We start from the raw sequence: 21011 nt of genomic DNA, 5'->3' as shown, positions 1-21011 counted from the left end.
TTGATCGACCTGCTCGGCCTCGAGATCCCCGGGCTTGGTGAGTAGTAGTAGCTATTTCTTCAATACTCCATTTTCTCCTGCAATAATGCTGCTGATTACATTGTTGGTAAATTATATTTCAAAATCTTCTGTGCATTTCAGGTGCACTGCTCTCCTTCTCAGTAGCGTAGCTACTATGCTTATTTGTTTTCGATTTGTTTTCATTGGCCTGAGAAATTATGTATGAGTGTAGTTTAAAGAACTGCATAATGCTAGACACTAAGGGTCAGATTTTTAATTACTGGCGCATCCCTGCAAAGAAGCAGGGATGCGCCAGTAATTGTGCGCCACACCACCACCACCCATGGTGCGCCGTATTTACAATGCAGCGCACCATGGGCCCAAAACGTCACCGAACCGTTACCCATCTGTGCCGTAAAGACGGCGCATTGCTGGACTTGAGTCGCAACGATGGCGCAGCTCCAGCAATGCTCTGGGGTGCCCTATCTCCCCAGTCCTGCATCAAGGCGTACGTCTGCTTCAAGCAGGCGCTGGGTTTGAGTCACGCATCATTGTCCTAAAAGTGACTGATTGAAAGCTTGTAGATTTGCCTCAGCCACTTTTAGGATGCGTTCCTGCGCAGGAATGCCTGCCCTTGCGTCAGAATGCCCCCTGATGGCGCAGGGCTTCACAACGTGGCGCATTTCCCATATGCCTCACGTTAATAATATACGCCTGCACCATGGCGCCTCTTTTGTTCTGCGGCTGCGTCACAAAAGTCATGCAACAACGGAGCAAAAGAGCCGCAAGGGGCTTGTAAATCTGCCCCTACAGACTCAAGTTCAGTCCTTCCTTTGTACACCTGGCAATAAGAAGAAATTGTGGTGGTGGATTGATAGTTTGAGTATTTTAATGACTGGTTAATGTAGTAGGAAACTTTTTAGTGTTGTCGCTGATCTGCAATCACGATGGAGTTTGTCTGTCACTTCGCGTGCTGCGGACTGCTGCCTGCCAGTCCTAGGTGAACCTTTTTAGTAGTTTGTTTAGTGAGTTACATAACTTTCCAAGTCGACGGTCTCAAATCAAGCAATACTAATATCGTAGTAGACCACATGAGAAAGGTCAATATATCCCGTGGAATAGTTGTCTATTCGATATTTCGCCAAAATATTTTGTTATTGTTCTTTTGTAATGTTTGATTTGGTTGACAACAATCATCCATGTTTTCGGGTCTTTCTTTCTTTCATGTTGTACATCAGCTCCCCCCAGGGGCAAGAGGACATTGGAGGAGGCTGCTGCTGAACAAGGCCAGGATCGGTCAGGAGAGGGCTCCTTTGCTGGCCCCGGTAAGTTTTAATTTTATTATAGAGTACCTATTTTTTCCTAGCGTTCCTCATTCGATTTTTTCTAAATCGTCTTTGATCTTCTTGTAGACTGTATCTAAATTCTTATCCTGCCTCGACTATGACTCCATGTGGTATTACTAGATTATTCTTATTAGTCTGTCTGTGTAGCTAACTAAGATTGCACATTTGGCAAAAGGTGTTAAACAAAACTCCCATTCTAGTCAGCAATAGCTCTCTATGGGGAACATCCTTTACAACGCGGATTTTACTCAGCAGTACCCTTACAACGCTTCTTTTACAATGCAAATCGTAACCACGACTTGCGAAGGAGGGCGCTACAGGACAAGAAATAATTTAATTTACTATCCAACACCTTCCCTACTGTATGTAGGCTGGTGTTGGAATAGTAAATTAAAAAATTCCTAAGTCCGCACCCCTCCAACGTAAGTCGTGGTAACGACTTGCGTTGTAAAAAACGCTTTGTAAAGGTAAGCGTGGTAAAACCATGCATCGTAACGTTGTACATCACTCTCTATGCACTGAGTGCAGTCCATAATGTCTTTTCAAGTCTTCCAAATGTTTATGCTTTGACAATTACCAACAATAAAAAGGTGAATGACCACCAAGAAAGAATAAGATACTACTTTACTTTTGGTTTGGATAGGAGGACAATCCATACTACTACTGTTGCAGGGACAAATCTGCACAAACAGAACTATGGACACTAAATAGTGCATTGTTTATTAATTATAATATGCGCAGGTAGACTTTCCACATACCTCAGTGATATCAGTCTTTGAAGAACCCCCAATCTCCTTACTGACTAGATAGTGTGGCAGAGTCATTTAGCTCCCGAGTTCATTGATGATTGATCCCCAATGATGATTATCCAACGCAGGACAAGAGTACGGAGTCAGAGTCCAGAAGTGTCAGAGGCACAGACTCATGGTTGCAAATTGCAAAACCTTTTGCTCATTCACTCTTGACCAAAAACCAGAGTCTATTTAAGTTTTAAAGCTTTATTAAAAGTAAAAATATTTATTAAAATCAAGCTTGTCATAAAACATAAACGGTTGATTAAAAATGGAAAAGTGCTTATAGTGATTTATTTCACACATTTATTGTGGGCAAGCTGAGCCCTCACCTGGTTTGAACTTTAATTTTTCTTTTTGGTGCTGAATCGTTGGTCCCTCTGTCCTAGTGGTGATGATGATGATTTGTTCTTAGAAGTGAAGCTTCTGTCTGTAATGAGAAAAATGGTGCGTGTTAAAAAGCAAGTATTCATCAGTTGTGCCAAAAAGTGCAGCAAGACAACACCCTTCCCCGGAAAAAGGGACATTTTTACTTTAGAGTAGACAGTCACAAATTATTAGATTGGTTTCTGTATTAACATTTCTTCATTCCTAGACAAAATACTAGTGAGTGGTGTATGTCTATGACATCTAACATTCTTAAATGTACTTTGTAGGTGGAACATCTGGTGCTGTGCCCAGCGCGGAGGTGGAGGGGGAAAGCTCTGGGCAGGAGGCGGTGCAAGTGCCGGACGAAACTGCTGTGCAGGTTGCCACGGTAGTGACGGGCAATGGTAAGCTCTTATATTCCTTACTTATTGAGATTGCAGACTGCATAGTGTGCTCCCTGTGAGAAAACGTAAGGTTTGTCCAGATGAGAGACATGAAGAAGAATGATTGACATATAGTTTGAATGGATGGATGCCTAGATCATGGTACTATCTGACTCTTAGATAGCATATGTGTATCTAGAGAGAGTAGACGGTCACTGGATGAACTAAGTGTTACTTTGAAGAGCATGTAACACCGCGCCCGCACGTCCATCCCAGTGTAGGAAAGGCAAGGAAAAGAAGTGGTAATTTTGTCCGAATACTACCATGAATAGTAGCAGTAGTTTGTATTGCAAGCACGGCATATATCCGGCTATTAGGATGGCCACTCACTACCTCTGTTAATAAGTTTGGTAGAACTCGGTCATTCATGTGTGGATGTATCACTGTTCACTCAATAAAAAGTAAAGCACCTAAAGTCATCCCATATGTAAGCAAATACATACCATGTGCAGTGATAGATAATCAGATTATTTATCTTCTTCATTTTCCTTTTCTAGTATTCATTGGCACTGTAGGGTGAAAGTTAAATTAATTAAGCGGTAGCCCTTGTAACAGAGTATTCTCAGTGCCACCCATAATAGAAAAGTAAGAGCATCACCACCTGCATGTACTGGACTGGTACAGTAACGCAAGTCTGTCTCACTCATCATGGTGGGCGTCTGTTTTTCTCGGGTGCAAGTTGACTGCGCTGGCATTATGACAGCTTGCAGAAGTTAACGTACCAATTTTGCTAAACAAGAGAGAAGAAGAAGAATAAGACTGGTGTACTGTCATAGTCGACTCTAAAAGAGTGAGTCCATAGTGCTCGTAGAATTGATTCCTTAAACTCCCACTAATTTTAGAGCAAGGATGAAGAAGTGGGAGGTTAGATACATATACTGGCCACAATAGTTATGTACTGCGCTTGCAAGTTGCTAGTTCTACTGTGACACAACTTTCTGCTGAATCATTTTGTGTTAATCTTAAAGAGCATTGGATACAGACTATGTCTTTCTTTCTTCATATAGATGCTCCTTCCAAACCAACACGGAAGGAGCTGGCTAAAAGGGCCCGGCAACGGAGGCTGGAGGCCACTGTCACGAATATCGGCGGCTGGTGGCCCAGGAGGAGGAGGACACGCAGACTAGTACGTCAACAACATCCACGGCGACACCTGCATCCTTCTCCGCGCTCCCTGGGTCAGCCAGTCAGCGCAGCAGGTCTCCAGCGGTACGGAGCCGGGGTACCGCAGCCACCGCCACCGCCGAGCAGCAAAGAAATCAGCTGCCCCCCACAGCAGTTACAGAAAAAGGATGCACCGCCTTTCCCTGAGGGTTTCCTTCCTCGAGAAGGATCTCCTCAACACCAAAACCCTGCTCGAGACCCTCCGCAAGGAGCATGCCGACCTGGCCCGAAAAGTCAACAGCAGCCAGCAGTAGGAGAAGACTGTCCCTTGCCCCTTTTTTAAAGTCTTCTGGGGGGTGGGAATTGGGAGTTGGGTTTTCTACTTTTTTGGACTTCAGGGACATTCGTTGGGGTTCGGTGGGGAGGTGGGTTGGGTCTTGTGGGAGATTATTTATGTTAGGGATATATGAATATACTTAAAACTTTATCTTAGCATACATGTTTTTTACTGCATTTGAGGCTGGTGGGTGGGGGTTTAACAGTCCATAAACTTAAGTGGCATCTTGATTCAAGTTGTGTAAGTACTAATGGCCCAAATGTTTTCAAAACTAAGTGCCTCTCACAGAGTAAGTGAATTCAATAGTCCTAGGACCGTCAGTCTCTCGTCTCTCCTAATACTCCATTTTACGACCTCCCCCCGAACGCTTATCTTACCTGTAATTTGTATTTGGAAATAGGGCTAGGCACAGGGCTGGCTGCACGCGAAATGGCGATTAAGGTTGGCAATCCTGGGTGGATGAAATGTCATCATTGCGGTGGTACATGTGGTGTTACACAGTGGCAGTTGCAGCATCTGAAAAAAAGGAAAATGAAACCTTGTTTGTCCTTACCATAGCATTAGAACGGTACGATAGAGAATATAGCAGGTGACAGTACACTAGAACAGTGCCACAATGTAGCCTAACAAATGGTAAAGTATTGAAAGTATAACTAGTACTTGCGTTGAATTTCTTTGACATTGGCTACTACTACAAGAAATAGTACCGAAGGTGAAGGACACAGCAGCATAATAATTTGCCACGTCTAGGAGGAAGATGTTCTTGATGACCAATCAAGTTGATGGCGCACATGAAAATCTGCTTTCATTTGCCAATAGTGACTGAGTGTCAAGCTGAGTAAGAATAGAATATATCCTCGGATTCCTTCACCAGCCTGTTGCTATGACCTTATTCTCCCCAGCAAGTGTGTGGAATTATTGCTGTCATTTAGTCACACATCAATCAAAACTAAGCATGGGCGAATTTTGAGAATTTGCGATCCGCAAATTTGCGGATTTGCAAATTCGCAATCCGCAAAATTCGCGAATTTGTGCGAATTTGCAGATTTTTGTTTTTTTGCGTGTTCGCGGGGTTTTGTGCGTGTTCGCGGGGTTTTTTGCATGTTCGCGGGGATTTTTGCAGCTTCACGAGCCGCTTGCGTAGCGAAGTTTCCCATGCAGTCGTTTATGGGAGAGGGAGAGAGAGATAGATAGATAGATAGATAGATAGATAGATAGATAGATAGATAGATAGATAGATAGATAGATAAATAGATAGATAGAAAGAGAGAGAGAGAGAAAGAGAGGGAAAGAGAAAGGGAGAGAGAACGAGAGAAAGAAATAGAGGCCGGATCTCTGAAGGGCCAGATTCCTGAGTTGCCCCTACAGAACATACAGCTTTTTATTTTGATCAAAATGCATATGAAAATTGTGCTGTAAAGGTCTCTTTTAGTTTAACCCCTCCTGACAACTCAAAATGGGTGTATTTGCCATCCTCTCCCTTCTTCCTGTTTTTTATATCTGTAAGTGCTTCCTGGTGAGGTTTAATTCCTTGGACAGGTGCCTCGTTGCCTACTTGTAACTATTCTCTGACCCTGCTTCAAGGGTCAGAGCAGGGTCAGAGAATAGTTGCAAGTAGGCAACGAGGCTCCAGGAAGCAATTAGCAGCAGGTGTCCAAGTTGAAGTTAATTTGTTTGTAACCCTTTTGTAAAAGGTTACAAAGAAATTAGGATCAACTTTTGCACCTGCTGCAGTAACCCTTGCTTGGCTGAAAATTCGTCCCCGCTGATTCGTGGATTTTACTGCGATTTCGCGAGATTCGCGGATCGCGAAATCGCGGACAATCCGCAAATTCGCCTGCGAAACGTATTTTACGCCCACCCTTAATCAAAACCACACAGCCCGGGGGAAGAGGGTTAGGGTTTGGAAAATGGATGGGAATGAGGGATTTTGGGAAAGTTTTGTTGAGAGAAGAAAAAAAAAGTACAGCATGGACAAACATTGATTGAAGATAAAGAAATCTTTGGGTACAAAGCTAACCATACATCTTTTAAGTGACATAAAGGAAGTGCATGCACTACTGCATGCATGGTTACTGAAAGGTAAGTAGTACTTTCGACAACCGTGAATGAAAGAATGCGTCAGTACAGGGCTGCAGTAATAATTATGCGTTTTCACTGGCCTATCTCTGCAACCAGAGAAACACTTCTTACATTAAATTAGGTTTAAAAAATAGCAGAAGTAAAACCTATATAATGGCTGTAGGGATGAATTTAGAAGCAGAGATCAAAGAAATGCACAGTCACACTCATAGCAATAACATTACTTAAAAGATAATTAGAAAAGAACGGATACTGTATCGGTATGTTGTTGTAGTTGTCCTGTTAAATTTGGTAAGTTGCATGCATCAAACCATTCCTCTTATTAGCGGGACTCCTTCATTCCAGCTGACGCTCCGTCCATCAATGTTGGTGACCAGAAGACACCCTGTCCACTGCCTGCCTGGTGGATGCTGAATTGAGGCTCGCTAATGTGAAGCCTGACTTCATCCTTTTGTTCCCATTGCACAGACTGAAACCCGGCCTGTAATTATTGATGGGAAAACAGGAAGTGATATTAAAACACCACTGACAAATAAATATAAGGTATGTACGCTGTGTAGTGCAAAAAGTCACACTTTGAGTTTCCTAATAGACAGTACAATATTTTTGAAAGTGCGTACTCTGTCTGAGTCTTCTTTTGAAGGCTAAATAAGTATGGGCGAATTAATTTAGCGGATCTTTCCCCTCAAGCTAGGTGTACTGTAAACTGTGTTTTAGAACAAAATTAGACATTCCCAGCCGTGCTCCCAGACCCTTACTAAACCCAGTCGCAAAAATGTAGAAGACCCCCAATCAGATCTCAAAAAACGAGGCCTAGTAGAAAAATGGTGACAAAACGTACTTTGAAAGTAAAGTAGGCCCAAATCCCCCCTTACCACCGTGGATTGTATTCAAACCACTTGCAAGCAAGCAAAAGTATCCATACCCAGCATCGCTCCTAGACTCGCAAACCCCCCCGCGAACAGCCCCCCGCCCAAACACATGCAATACAATACTGCTAACCCTAACGAGCCCTAAGTTAAGAATAGTGGCAAACGCTTTCTTTAACTAGGCCAAATCCCCCCTTTACCACCATGGATTTTCTACAAACCACTTGCAACCAAAATTACATATTCCCACGAGTGATCTAAGACCCCAGAACTCAGTTGCAAAAATCTAGAACACCCTGAAACACATGCAATCCTGCTGCTAGTGCTAACCCTAACGCGCCCTAAGTTAATGTGCCAAAACGCTTTTCAGCATGGATTTTCTACAAACCACTTTTATCCAGTATTAGACCTTCCCAGCAATGCCCCAAGACCTGCCAACCCACCCACAAAAAAGCAGAACACCCCCATACAGGTAAAAAGAATAAAATGGAAAATCTCATACTTTGAATATTTTCGGCCTTCTTTCAATTCTGTCCAAACGCGCTGTGCAGCTAGACCCTAACTCCCCTTTTCCACCATGGATTTCCTGAAAAACAAATGCAATCCACATTAGACTGTGCCAGCAGTGCTCCCAGACCCCAAAACCCACCCACAACAACCTAAAAGCCTGCCAAATAGTACCCCAAAGACAGGCAAGTGATCAAAAGCGCAAAATCTTTTTCTGCTCCGATTTTCTACAAACCACTTTTATCCGGTATTAGACCTTCCCAGCAATGGCCCCAGAGCCATCAACCCAGTCAAAAACAAGTAGAAGACCCCCAAACAGCCAAAAAGCAAAACTTAAAAAATGGGCACTTTGAAATTTTCAGGCAAATTTCCAAAATCACTCCACACGCGCTCTGCAGCTAGGCCCTAAGTCCCCTTTTCCACCATGGATTTGCTTCAAACCACTTGCAATCAAAAGTATCCATACCCAGCGTTGCTCCAGGACCCCGGAACCCACCCACAAACACCAGGAAGCCCCCCAAACAGGCCCCCAAAAACATGTTAGTGAGCAAAAAGGCAAAAAGCTTTTCAACTCTGATTTTCGCCAAACCACTTTTATCAGGTATTAGACCTTCCCAGCAATGCCCCAAGACCCGCCAACCCACCCGCAAAAAACCACAACACCCCCAAACAGTCAAAAAGCAAAAATGGAAAATCTCATACTTACAATATTTTTCGGCCTTCTGTCCAAACTCGCTGTGCAGCTAGGTCATAACTCCTCTTTTCCACCATGGATGTATTGGAAAACCAATGCAATCAACATTAGACTGTGCCAGCAGTGCTCCCAGACCCCAAAACTCACCCCCAAACACCAGGAACCCACCCAAACAGGCCCCCGAAAACACAATCGTAGTCAAAAAGACAAAAACTTTTTCCTCATGGATTTTCTCCAAACCACTTTTATCCGGTATTAGACCTTCCCAGCAATGGCCCCAGAGCCGTCAACACCCCCACAAGTGCAGAGTCTTTCTTCTTTGGGCGTAATCCAGCCATCTGCTTTGAGGGAAATAGCAGTCTGGAGGATGAGGATAGAGGAGCATGTTCTTGTGAACTTGTGAACCTGAGGAATGCAGACGGCGGCACCTTCAAATCAATAAGCAAATAAGTGAAGACAGTTCTGCTGATGGGCTTATTTCTGTGATTAGGTGATTAAAGTTTTTTTTATATAGACTTTGCAAAACAAAGAAAGACAGACACCCAGGAATAAAAGTGAATAAGGACGAAAAAGAAAGTAATTGATTCATTGGCTCATTTTCAGGTCTCGGTGTCAGGGAAGAAGAGTTCGTCTTCATATTCTGCAAATTCAGGCGGGAGTAGGTCACCTAACAGAGAAGAACTTCCCTCATCTAAGTTGGTGTCCTCCTCGTCTTCTTCCTGCGTGTACTCCCGTATTTTGTAATCTGGTGGTATGAGGTGCTGATTCATCTTGATCATTGTTAACCTCTCCACATTTTTGGGCGAGAGGCGGGTCCTTTTGCACGTTACAATGCCACCAGCAGCACTGAAAATACGTTCAGAAGACACGCTGGCGAGTGGGCAAGACAAGTAATTTATAGCCAGGTTGGAGATCTCTGGCCACAATTATTTTTTCCCATGCCAATACGCCAATGGGTCATCATGAACATAGACCTCTGTTGAGTCATTCAGATAGTCCTGCACCATCGACTCAATGTTCTCCATGGTTCCTCCACTTTGCTTACTTTTTGCTGGGACCTTTTGAGAAGCAAACACAAGCTGAGTTAGCCAATCCTCTTCTTCACACAATGTTACTGTTGTGTCTGGTGCAGATGATCCGGTTGCTGGTGTCTTTAACGGCTGAGAGGGAAAATCACTCACTTCTGCCACAGCCACCGGTTGTAGAAGTGGATTCTTTTGACTCCGGATGGCCTGCTGATGCTGATGTACTGCCTTTTCCTTCAATTTCCTGTTGTTCTCTTTCAAACCTCATGGCTGACACAGCTAGCCAACCTTTGTACTTTGAAACTTCTGCGTCACCAAAAGGAAAGAATACTCTGCCTGCCAGTGCCTTTTTGCAGCGTTGATCCAGAATAGTAGCACAAATGTAATGCTGTTCTGTGTGGATCTTTTGAAGACGTTCATCGCAAAGTAGGCGCTCTAACAGTTTCTCAGCCAAACCAAAAGCTTCTTGCTTTTCTTCATCTTTTTGAAACGTAGAAGACACCGCTTTCAGTTGGTGCTCTAGCAGGCGCAACAATGGGATAGCTTTTCCCAAATTACAGTCCTCCCTGCTGACTGCATGCGTGAAGACCTCAAAAGGACGAAGCATGTCTGTCAGTCTTTGAACTAGCTTCCATTGCTTGGCATGTATCCTCAGGTCCTTCATAGCTGCACCTTGTGTAAAGAAATACTGATTGACTGCCGCACACTGCTCATACAGACGCTCAAGCATGTAGAAGGTTGAGTTCCAACGTGTTGCCACCTCCTGGATGAGTGTTTTCACTGGCAGTTTACATTGATGTAGCAGGCCCCTAAGATGCTTCCGGGCCTTAAAAGAATGGCTGAAATGTGTGCACCTTCTTCGGCAGGTGGTCAGTAACTAGAACACTGGACTTTCTTCACTCAAGAATTTTTTAACAACCAGTTTTATACAGTGCGCCAAACACAGCACTCTGAAATAGTTACCCATATTAATGGCCTTAACTACATTGGCGCCATTATCCGTTGGAACATAACCAATCTTGCGTTTTCTTGGGGACAGCCATTGAAAGACCTTTGTGTTAAACTCCTGCAAAATGTTTTCTCCTGTATGGCTTGTCTCCATGCCAAACATATCTAGTGTTGCATGTTTGCGAGCAGCTTTAAAAACGTTGTCCGGGTCAACGCCTGCCCTTAGATTTGCTGTAACCCCTGAAAAAGAAACCCAGTGTGCAGTGGTGCACATGTAATCAGTGGCTGCCCAACTGGTCCACATGTCTGTTGTCAGATGTATAGTGTGAACAGCACTCTTCTGAAAAGCTGCCCCAATCACCGCCAGCACATCTACATGTAGTGCTAGAACCGCAACTCTGGCAAAATAGAACCGGCTAGGAACCTTCCATTTAGGGCAGAGCATTGCCACTAATTCAAGAAAACCAACCGTTTCCACAAAAGAAAAAGGGAGAAGGTCCAGAGCTAGCATTTTAGCCAGCTTAGTGTTATACAGACGCGCCGTTGGGTGGCTGCGTTCAAATGGTGCATCTGAAAACAACATGCTTCTAATAGTGGGCTGGACCATGATGATTTTACGGGATGATGATGATGACTTCTTCGACCCAGTTACGCTCGGTGATGATGAACTTTTTCGCATTGGTGTCTCACTCTCTCCCACACTCTTAATGTGGCTCACAGGGGGTGTGCTGCTGACAGGGGTACTGGGTGTAAGTGAAGTGTTTGACGCTTCTTCCTCCTCGTCATCATCAGATGAAACATCAACGGATACAGTTTGTTGACTTGCAATTCTGGCTTCCTTGATCTCCTTTAGGTGGGCATGCCATTTGACAGTGTGCTGTCTCTCAAGATGACCTCCCTGGCCTCCGGTACCATAGTTGGTACGAAGCTTACCACGACTAACTGCAAGCTTACAAACGGTACAAATGGCTATGTTTTCCCTTGTTGTGCTAACACTAATGAAGTCCCAAACTGCAGACTTCGAATGTCTGTGGGGGGCGGAGGAGGCGATACAGGTCATGCTGCTAATGCCAGATGAAGTGGAGGATGTGTGTTGCCGAACTTTACTACGTTGTGCACTTGCAGCACCACTAATTGAGGAAATGGAAGTCGAGGTGGATGGAGGTCCCTTCTGGCTAGAAAATATGGAAGCGGTAGGTGGTGGTGCACTAGTTAACTGCAATGGTGGTGGTCCCATTCCCATTGCCTCATCGACAACATCATGCTCAGCAGCTTTTAGGGCTAGGGTAAAAATGTCTGTTTGCTGCATGCCCGCTGAGCCTGGAGTGACATTTATGATGACTGCGTCGTCGTCGTGAGAGTCTTCATCAGCAGGAGTAGTATATGCCACTTCTTCTTCAGCATCACACTCCATAAGTATGAGAGTTTCGGGGACCTTTCTTTTACGCTTAGCTACCTTTGTCAGATCATGGTGTGCCTCACTCTCAGACGACAGTGATGGTTCCCAATTTGTATCCATATCATCAGAAGGAAGGGGGCTTGAAGAAGATGTAGACACCATCCTTGATCTTTTCCTTGCTAGGGATGTGGAAGACAATGAATGATCAGGAGGAGTGGCTTCCTCAAATGAAACCTCGGCTTGAATGTCAATTTCCTGATGTGCCACTACTACGGGAGGAACAACTATTGTGGGCATTTGTGCCACTCCATGAACCTCTGCTTGCACATCTCCTTGCGCTGCCTCTCCTTCCACATGTACTTGGGCTTGTACTTGCACATGTGGTTGTTGTTGCGGCTGTGGTTGTTGAACACTCGTCAGATGAGTTACAACAACCTGTATTGATTGAGGGACATTGCTGCTACTTTCTTGCGATGAGCCAACATCACTGGTCGATGGTGATTGAACAACTAGACTGGCTGCCTCAAAAGCACTCAAGGGCTTGGACTTAAGTTGGCGTGGTGGTGGAGGCACTGAGCCCAATGGAGCGGGGGTGCTGCTCCCAGCTTGGTCCCCAGCAGACCCCGCTGCTGCTGCAGGCGTACTTTTTTTTCCCAAAAAATGCGGCGGTCGGCACACAAGTCTCCTTGGTAAGTGGCGCCACTTGCTTCTTCTGCTCCTTACTGGCAACTTTCTTGCTAGAGGAAATACGGGGAACTTTTTTTGGGGCCATCTTCTTCAGATGTCAGAACAGCAGGCCGCAGTTGCACGAGTTGCAGAGTTGTCTTGTCTGTGGCCACACGTGACGTCGGGTGACGTTATGCTGCACAGACCGCTGCAGGACTTCTTCCTGGCACTGGTGGTTCTCTTGTGCACCTAAAAGTATTGGAAGACAGAGGAACATCAGTTACACACCCCAAAAAGTCGAAAAACACACAAAAATCAGCACAAACCCATGCCATCCATGCCCTCCACGATGTTTACATTAAAGACAGAGACCCCACAGATAGACTCAGTCCATGCACCACTCACTAGCTCTGGGCAAAAGGCCCCAACAGCAGCCAAAAAAATCGAAAAACACACAAAAATCAGCACAATCCCATGCCATCCATGCCCTCCATGATGTTTAAATTCAAGACACCCCACGGAAAGACTAGGCCCATGCACCACTTACTACCCCTGGGCATAATGGAGGAAAGCTAGGCAAAATGGGTGCAGGCCTGAGAACACTGCCTGCATTCAAAATGGCCCCTTTCCCCCCAGCACATGGTCAGGGCCTGCCTGTACCAGCACTCAAAATGGCCCCCACCCTCATGGCCAGTCCCCATCAACACCCCAAAAAATCGAAAAACACACAAAAATCACCACAACCCAATGCCATCCATGCCCTCCATGATGTTTACATTAAAGAGACCCCACAGAAAGACTCAGTCCATGCACCACTCACTAGCCCTGGGCAAAAGGCCACAACAGCAGCCAAAAAAATGGAAAAACACACATAAATCAGCACAATCCCATGCCATCCATGCCCTCCATGATGTTTAAATTCAAGACACCCCACTGAAAGACTAGGCCCATGCACCACTCACTACCCCTGGGCATAATGGATGAAAGCTAGGCAAAATGGGTTCAGGCCTGAGAACACTGCCTGCATTCAAAATGGCCCCTTGCCCCCCAGCACATGGCCAGGGCCTGCCTGGACCAGCACTCAAAATGGCCCCCACGCACATGGCCAGTCCCCCTCAACACCTCAAAAAATAAAAAAAAACACACAATCACCACAATCCAATGCCATCCATGCCCTCCATGATGTTTACATTAAAGAGACCCCACAGAAAGACTCAGTCCATGCACCACTCACTAGCCCTGGGCAAAAGGCCCCAACAGCAGCCCAAAAAATCGAAAAACACACAAAAATCAGCACCATGCCAAGCCATCCATGACATCCATGATGTTTAAATTCAAGACACCCCACAGAAAGACTAGGCCTATGCACCACTCACTACCCCTGGGCATAATGGATGAAAGCTAGGCAAAATGGGTGCAGGCCTAAGAACAATGCCTGCATTCAAAATGGCCCCTTGCCCCCCAGCACATGGCAAGGGCCTGCCTGTACCAGCACTCAAAATGGCCCCCACCCACATGGCCAGTCCCCATCAATACCCCAATAAATCGAAAAACACACAAAAATCACCACAATCCAATGCCATCCATGCCCTCCATGATGTTTACATTAAAGAGACCCCACAGAAAGACTCAGTCCATGCACCACTCACTAGCCCTGGGAAAAAGGCCCCAACAGCAGCCACAAAAATCGAAAAACACACAAAAATCAGCACAATCCCATGCCATCCATGCCCTCAACGATGTTTAAATTCAAGACACCCCACAGAAAGACTAGGCCCATGCACCACTCACTACCCCTGGGCATAATGGATGAAAGCTAGGCAAAATGGGTGCAGGCCTGAGAACACTGCCTGCATTCAAAATGGCTCCTTGCCCCCCAGCACATGGCCAGGGCCTGCCTGTACCAGCACTCAAAATGTCCCCCACCCACATGGCCAGTCCCCATAAGCCCCCTCAAAAATCGAAAAACACACAAAAATCACCACTATACAATGCCATCAATGCCCTCCGTGATGTTTACATTAAAGAGACCCCACAGAAAGACTCAGTCCATGCACCACTCACTAGCCCTGGGCAAAAGGCCCCAACAGCAGCCAAAAAAATCGAAAAACCCACAAAAATGAGCACAATCCCATGCCATCCATGCCCTCCATGATGTTTACATTAAAGAGACCTCACAGAAAGACTCAGTCCATCCACCACTGAGTACCCCTGGGCAAAAGGCCCCAACAACAGCCCAAAAATCGAAAATTCCAAAATTGTAGTTGCAGCAACCGTAATGCCCCAAACAAACTTACTTGTGAAATTTCTAATCCAAAAGTGATCCAAAGAAAGTCAAAAAGGCCTCAAATCAAAATATCCACCAGCATCTACAAAAAGTAATCCTTCCAGGTCAAGATCCAAATCAAAGTGACTAGCACATGAAGAAAGCACTAGGAGGAGCCTGCTGGACAGGAACAGGAATTTGGAGACTGTGGGGCACTTCCTTCCTCCCACCCCCCCCCCCCAAAATGGACTCCTTGCAAAAGAAAGTGCAGGCAAATGTCAACCTGAGGAGTTATTCTGATAAAAAATCATCATTTTCAGAAGGTTTATGCTGCTTGCTGGTGGATTTCTTGTGCAGAATTGAAAAATTCGCGATGCGTGCTGTGCAAGGTGGCAAGCCGCGATGACGTAATCGCGGTTGCCAAACTCCCGCGGGATCCCGTAGCAAGATCCAAAATGGCGCAGCGCACGCAAAATATCGAGAAAAACAACTCTGCAAACGCTGAATGACAGTAAGTGAGCGCCGCTAGCCGCAATATTGTATCACCAAGTAAAAAAATCCGCTGCGTGGAAATTTGCAAATTTTCGGCAAATTCGCGAGAGTTCGCGGATTGCGAATTTGCCGAAAATCCGCAAATTCCACGAGCGGAACGGATTTTACGCCCATGCTTAGTTAAAGTGGTTTGAATCATTAGGTTGTGCTGGACTGAACGTTTATTTACTTCCATAAGTAATCGGAGCCCCTCCAGGTGGCCCATGCACTGTTTTTTAAACAATTTCCTGGGAATCTGTACTATCAGAGCTGGATTATGATACTACTTTGAAAGACCCAAATGAAATTGAAACTTTTTCACATACATGAGCCACACAATCTTATCGGCGTGGTCAAGGGTGAGGCAGTCCTTCAGAAGCTCCTGATTAAGTTCAGTTTTGGGAGAAGACCAAATACGATGCCATAGTAGAACTGGTTGTACTTTTATTATATCAGTAATGTCGGGTATACCTAGTTCTACATGGCAATTGTGTGCCGAAGTGCCTTGAGGAACTGCCAGCAAATACCTCAAAAAGGCATTTTCCACTTTCTGTATGGCATCCACCCCACAATAACCCCAGACTCCAGCCCAGTATATTGCCATGCTAATGCATTTCGCTTTGCACATCTGGAGCATTTCAGCCGGAGGCCTCTTGCCTAGCCTCTGTGCGAAGTTAAGCAGTGACGTGGTGGCCCTCATAAAGAGGAGTTTCCTGGCATTTATTGCTTGTCTCTACAAGCCCTTGTTGTTGATTAGAAAACCTTACTAAGGGTATGTTGCGGTGGATTCTAGTTTCACATTTTCTATAAAGATGTCCGTCTGCTTCTTGCTCCCTGCCCCACAGCTCATTACGAATGTCTTTTTGATGTTGATTTTTAAATCTAAGTTGGTAGTAAAGATATGATACCTATTAAGCGCACGTTGGAAAGTCTGTGCTAAAATCACAGCATAGTCTGCGTGGAGTAGGGCAGGTATTGGACGCTTCTGTAGCAGAGGTAGGTCCTGACTCCCCTCCAACATGGCCTGTTCAAGACCATTTGTGTAAAGTGTAAAAAGGAAGGGAGCCAGGACACAACCTTGCCTAACCCCCCTCTCTACATTGAACGGTGCTGTGAGCTCCCCGCCTGCTCCGAACCGCACCCTGGCCGAAGCTTTAGTGTATGAGTCCCTTAAAAAGTTAATTATGGAGATCTCCACACCCATTTCAACCAAGATGCTCCAAAGTTTAACATGATTGACGCAATCGAAGGCGGCGGTCAGGTCTACGTAGGCCATATATAACCTCCCCTCTTTGCATTCACATATTTTCACATTAAAAGCGACAAGTTGAGGCCTTGCTCCATAGTGCCCAGACCTTCCCTGAACCCAAATTGGAGATCAGACAGTACTTTGCTATTATCCGTCCATTGCTGTAGACGGTTAAGAACAATGTGGCCTGCCACCTTACCTAGAGAGTCTAATAGAGATGTAGGATGATAGCAAGCCGGATTCTGTCAGTCTCCTTTCTTGAATATTGGGGTCAGGATTGCTTCTGACCATGAGTCAATAAGACCTAATGCACAAGTGGCTTGTAGCACTCTTGTCAGTATTGGTAACCACAGATCCATATTATATTTAAAAAGATCTACTGGAACCCCATCAGGGCCAGGAGTCTTTCCCTCTTTACTGGCCTTTAACTCCTTCAGTGCTGATGACAAAGCCAGCTCGTCATGGGTGTTACCTGCCCTGTGCTTATGACGAACTGGCTTTGTCATGAATAATGGGGATCTTGATATTTTAGCACCCAGCGGGAAAACCCATAGCAGCCAAGGTGTTAAAGCATGTTCAACATCTGATAGGTTGATATCAAGAGCTATGGGAAAAGATACAGGGGCATGGAGACAACGTATCATAGAGTTATCATCTATCAGAGAATTCACTCCAAAATTTAGACAAAAATTTTGGGAAACATTTTCTATCCACTGATTTTTATTCGACAGCAATGATTTTCTTCAACAGCAATTTCCAGTGTCCGCCCATGCCAACTTCAAAAAGAAAAGATTTAACAACTCTCCAAAAAGCAGCACTGTCCTTATTTCTACAGATTTTCTGGAGTTTTCCCAAAATTCTTTTTTCAGCTCAGCTTTTCTTAATTTTATGACCTGATTAAATGCTTTTCTAAGCTGGACGATTTTATTTCAAACCCTCTCTTCTTCATGTAGGGCAGTTTTTAACTCAGAATATGCCTTTATATAGGTCTTATTAAACCAACCTTTACTCTTACCTTTATTATGTTTTTGTTGAACTGTCAATGTTGTATTTACCACCTTAATGATTTCCATAAAATTTCTTAGAACCTCTTGATGTGAAGTTGAGGGATCTAAACATTTAATTATAGAGTCAAAGGAATTAGTTACTACAGCTTTTGTAGTTTGTTGTGGGTCAACTTTAGCCCATTTGAGGGAATACCCATTTATTCTATCGATAGTCACGTTTTTTTGCCCTACATTTCTGTCCATCTTATTGCTGCCCTGATTGGACGGGAAACAGATTGAAATGCTGTTTGGGAAGTGGTCACTGGTTGTGTTATCATGAGTCTTAAAATTCAATGCAGCCCTATTCGTTATAAAAATAAAATCTATGACGGTGCAAGCACTTCTACCATTAAATGTTTGTGAAAAAGAAATTGGGGGTGAAATAAGTTCATTAGCAAAACCCAGTTCCAATACAAATAGTGTCTCATTTAGGCATTTGCCACTTGTAGTGTGCAGGAAATGGGTTAAATGTACACTGTTCTCATCAGTTAGGCCACAAGTTAAATTGCTGCTTTGATTACACGGCGTCAGATTAACCCCCCCCCCCATTTAACACAAGGAGGGTGGGAACCCCTTCTCTGGATTTCCAAGAGGGCAAGACAAATTTCTTTTAGGGTTGAAATCAGCTGTTCCTTATGCAAATTATTGTAGAAATTAACCAGAACTAACTTTTCTTGCTTATTCATATTGACAGTTATAATTTGATAATTAGGATCTGACTTAAAAAAAGTTATTGCCTTAGACCCCAAAGGATTCGAAATATAAACTGTCAAACCTCCTTTAGCCCTACCAGAAATAGAAGAAATGGCAGGGGAAAAATGAGTCTTGTACTCTTCAATATGTATTGCTGTAATGGCCCAGGTCTCTTGTAAGCAAAGCACCTGGAATTTGCCGGCAAAAGCAAGCCATAAATCATTACTAATTTTGATCGGAGGCCCCCTAAATTCCAAAATAAAATGTTCAATAATGTTTAATTCATAGCTCCCGCCTGATTAGAGTCTAATACAATCTGCCCCAATTGAATGTCTTCTGCAGTACCCATGGTTTCTAGTCCGTTCTCCAAGATAAGATTTGGTCCTAAGTCAGCATTAAATGGTACTCTATTAGGTTAGGGAATCTGAGGCTCTGGGTGGTGATTCATTACTGAGTGTAAAGCCTGTGATCTGGAGGTGATGGTAGTCTCTAAAGTAGTTAATCTACGGGAAACAGATTTAGCCTGGGTCCTAGAATACAAATTCTTTTTTTGATCCAGTCAGTCTATATCCTCGAGACCTGAAAGAGTGGAAAACCTGTTTTTTTTTGGTTGTTTTTTTTCTTCCGACCTTTAACAGGTTTTCGACAAAAGGAGTGGAAAACCTGTTAAAGGTCGGGAGATTATACCCATAACAATCCAATGCCCTTTCATTACCAAAATTGTTTTCGCCCATAGCCCTATATATGGGGGGGATAAAAGAATACCAGTGGAAGTAAGATAATCCCTTCAACCAATGCTGGGTTGTTACCAACTCTCCAAAGAATTTCTTTCACAAATACCAGTGTTTTTAAAGTTAGAACAACACAGTCCTCTGGAAACATCTTCCTCTTTCTACCAACCCATTGGACCCTCCTCGCCATTTTAAATTCAGCGAATAAGTGGTCAATCAACCCTACCCTCCTTCCTAACCAGTACAAGGTTTTTTTTCTTAGCGTTTCCCAGGTTTCCTTCTCAAGTGGTCTTGATTTGGGTACATTTGCCAGTATAAATATATACACAGTTGACTCAGGGGGTAAATCTAACTGTTGGTCAGTATTAGATACATCATGATTTGAGTTTGGTGAGCGAACCCATGGTTCTCAATACCTCTGTTGTATTGGTATAGACCCAGTGACTAAAGCTTTCCCAGTGTTGCTCCTTTCCATGCCCCCTTTCTCTATGGCACTGGCAAAGTAACTATTCATATTCTGTTGAAAAGGTTAATTTCTAACCGATTTTATACTGTCTGGGAGGTCACTGATATTAGGTTTAACTGTCTCGTCAGTGGGATTGAGGTGGGAGACTCCTATTCTCGTACTAATATTCATACTTTGGACATTGTTGCCACTAAACACAATTCTAGGATCAGTGGATGGCAGTTTTTCATTTTTTCCCTGAGCTAGATAATCCGTCAGTGGAGCTTCGATGGCAGTTAGTCTAACACCCATATGATCTAATGAAACTCGAACATAGTGGTCTAGTCTTTCAACTAGTGCTGTTAAACTCTTAAACTTGTTACTATGTGTATCAGTTTTTCTATGGAGTTCATCCTTGTTTCTCCAAGAATCTTTTCTAAGAGATGTTCTTTTTTCCCTTCATTACCCTGTTTTGTGACAGTGGCAGCCTGGGACTCAGATGTCTTTTTACTAACCTCCCCCCTTCTATCTCAACAATGGTAGTTGGATTTTTTTGTTTTTTCTGAGGGGGTGGTAGTGAAGAATCAGAGTCACTCAACAGGATTTCCTGGGAGTTATGTTGAATACAACCATTACGAAATGTACTGGACTTCGTCCTTACCTCCAAGGACTCCAGTACGTCTGGCTTTCCTGAATCACTTGAAACACAAGACGGCCTGATTCTAATGACTCTTCTACTGATGATATCTGCTTATCTAATGCCCCCATTGCTCCCATAAGATAACTTAATAGGGTTTGTTGGACCTCGCTAGAGGTTCTTTTACCGGTAGAGGGGTGAGTAGTTGGAAGCTTTCTTTTGCCCATTATCACTCTTGTGTCCTAGTATCTATTCTAACAACCAATATGTCTACTTTCTTTTCAATAAGCTGAGAATTAAAGAGTCCAAATTCTTTTGGCAAGCTCAGAACCTTAAACAAATACAATACTTGTGACTTCTTTTAGTAGCATAACCCAACCATGGGAAAAAGGAAACCCCACAATAATGGTCACAATAAATGTAGCTATTCTAACAACAAAATGCTGTACCATGTCCTTACTGCAATGTCCCTCGATAGTCCAAGAGATCGGGCCTAACTCAGCCTCATCCAGGCACAGAAGGGGCAAGGACGGACCTGCCCTTGACCCGGACTTCACCCGGGCACGCCCACGCGTGTCCGGAGCTGCGGAGGCCCTTGCGCGGTTATGTGGCGCCTTCTAGCGCTTCTCTGTGACGCTGGAAGAACGCGCCACTCAGGGAACGCCGGGAAATGGAGTCCAGAGAGTCCAAACCGGTCCAATGATGCTTGTTTCCTATCCAGGGAGGACCTGGCTTGGCAGTTCGGTATGGACTGTTACCAAGAGGCATAGGGTCAAGACTGAAATGCATATGGCTGGCTCCAAACTGGGGTAGCATAGTGGGCAATAGAAGGA

Source organism: Lissotriton vulgaris, chromosome 3_1, assembly GCF_964263255.1.
Source record: "Lissotriton vulgaris chromosome 3_1, aLisVul1.2, whole genome shotgun sequence".
NCBI classification, from domain to species: Eukaryota; Metazoa; Chordata; class Amphibia; order Caudata; family Salamandridae; genus Lissotriton; species Lissotriton vulgaris.
The sequence above is the reverse complement of the archived record's forward strand: the minus strand, read 5'-3'. Positions refer to the sequence as shown.